The sequence below is a fragment of the Penaeus monodon genome, chromosome 23 (genome assembly GCF_015228065.2).
Source record: "Penaeus monodon isolate SGIC_2016 chromosome 23, NSTDA_Pmon_1, whole genome shotgun sequence".
NCBI classification, from domain to species: domain Eukaryota; kingdom Metazoa; phylum Arthropoda; class Malacostraca; order Decapoda; family Penaeidae; genus Penaeus; species Penaeus monodon.
The window spans coordinates 33688148-33690699 of NC_051408.1; positions in this window are offsets into that span (position 1 = coordinate 33688148).

A 2552-nucleotide genomic window follows, 5' to 3' on the forward strand; every position below is an offset into this window, starting at 1 on the left:
AAATTGTTTGAAATAGAGAAAATTGCTTCAAAAATCAGTATTTTTACTGATACAGTAAAAAGGGGTTGGGAAAGGTTAATTAAAGATGTATTAGACTTCAATTTTCAGTGCTCAAAAGATTCTACAATCAGAAATTTCTAATTCGATACAGGATTTAAAAAATGTGTAATGTCTTTTTGCTTAAGAGATTCCGCTCGATCACTTTCATAAAGCCGTTCAAAATGAAAAATCGCTCTTTTCATTTGTCCACTTTTGTCACTGAACATGGCAGCATCTTTCAAAACTTCTCGAGCTGATTCAGTCGCAGACCTCGAAGGCTTTTCCGGCACAGGGTCAAACATCTCTCCACCTTGGATCTCTTCATCACCACTCTCTTCCTCTTCATTTTCTTGGTTCTTCAGCCAGCTCACGATATCATCTTCATTCATCTCAGGGGCTGTTGCAATGACGTCGTCGTCCAAGCTCACTAAAGCAGTGGCGGTGACATCATTCGGCACCATTGATGAATCTGCTTTCCTCAAGTTATTCAAGCTTTCTTGAAGATCTTTAAACGGGTCATCAGAATCATCAATGGCAGCCTGTTGACCATCAGGGGTGATACCAGCCTTCCTAAAACAGTTTACAATGGTTTCTTTGGATACGAGTTCCCAAGAATCTGCCAGTAACTTCATTCCTTGCAGAATTGCTATCTTTGGACAAGGCTTTTTTCTTCGAGAGCTCTGGAAATCAGACATACAACCTTTCCGCGATACTACGCTTTGAGGATGCGAATGACAGCTTGGTCCATTGGTTGCAAGATAGACGTCGTATTTGTTGGCACGTTGGTCAAACTGGACAACGTTGGATGAGCAGGACAGTTCTCGATAATGAGAGCAATTTTTCGACCATCTACCCGGAATTTTCGGTCTACTTTACGTACCCACTCTTCGAAGATTTCGTTACTCATCCAGCTTTTTTTTGCGATGTATACTGGGTAGGAAGATGCTTGATATTCTTAAAACATCGCGGACTTTTCGACTTTCTGATCACGAACATAGGCATTTTTTCTCCTTTCGCACTTACTGCAGCCATTCCGGTAAACCTGACTTTGCTTTTCTTCCCCCTGGAACATTTTTGTCCTTTGAAGTGATAGGTTTTATCTGGGAGACATTGGTAGAAAAGACCGAAATCGTCAGCATTGAAAATATCTTCCAGCTTATAGTTTGACAGAATTGTTGGTAAAGTTGTTTCATTCCAAGAACTGGTCATATGTGGAGTAACGGACTTAGATTCGCCACCAATGGTTTTCAACGAAATGTGCCTAAAAAATAAAGTAAAAGCAGTTGTAAGCCAACCCATCAATTATCGAACGTACTTGTGATTCGAATGTCATTTCTCAAAATCGAATAATTTTCAACCAGAGAATAATAACCCTATTGATAATTATGTTGTAGCTGTAAGAAAGAATAAACAAGTGGTTGGACATGTACCATTAGAGGAGAATGGAAACTTTGAAAAACAATCTTTTACTTCCTTCGTACTGATCCCTATGGGAAATGTAGCATAACTGTAACTGGAAAGGCAGTTAATCTTGGTGATGGCGAAGAAATGCAAGTCCCCTGTATTTTACACCTTTCAGGGCAAAAATTGATGGTGGATATATTAAAACAGTAAAATATAGTTTAAAAGTTTTTTGTAAAAAACGAAATTTAAAAGATGGATTGTGGTTTTACAGTATAAATGTTGTTTTCTTGACTTTTTTCCCACTTGTCCAGCCAACCATCTGATGCTTTAAAGGTCGGGAAATCAAAGCTTTTAGCGAATTGTAATGCCTTCTCTTTCAGCATTTGGCCATCAACCGGTACGTTTTGGCTACGTAGAAGCGTAAACCATTGCTGAACTGCCTTGTCGACCTGCTCAAAATCACACCCTCGCATTTTCTTGGCTTCTGAAGAACTTTGCTCCAACCCTTGAAGTATCTTCTCTTTGTTTTTCATCCAGGTGGAGATGGTATTTTTTGGCACACCATATTTCTCTAAGGCCTCCTTGATGGTCATTCCCTTCTCAACTTCTCGAATGATCTGACATTTCTTAATCAGTTTTGTATTGTTTAATTTCCGTTTGACTTTACCCAAGTTTTTTTTTATTCTGTTAAGTTCGGCAGGTATGCTTTCAAAGAGACTCGTGTGTACTCGTTCGCATTCTGATTCTAACTAAATCATATCAACATTTACAGCACATATACAAACTCTGTTTCACATCACTCAACACATAGTACAGTAAACAGGACACGACAGAGACACCACCCATGAAGTAACTAACATAATACCTTACAAACAGCCACAGGAATTAAATCAATATACTTATTTTACACAGTCACGCAATTCACAAAATACTACAATTCAGAATAGAACCTGTAATGTTTTGGTTCAAATTTTCGAATTTCGAACTCTTTGGCAACATTCGAAGACTTTCAAATACTGAACCCTTTTTTTATTGCTTATTATGTCGTGTAAATGGATCATAGGCAGAGAAAAGAGATGAGGAGAAATAGTCACACGGGCCCATAATTT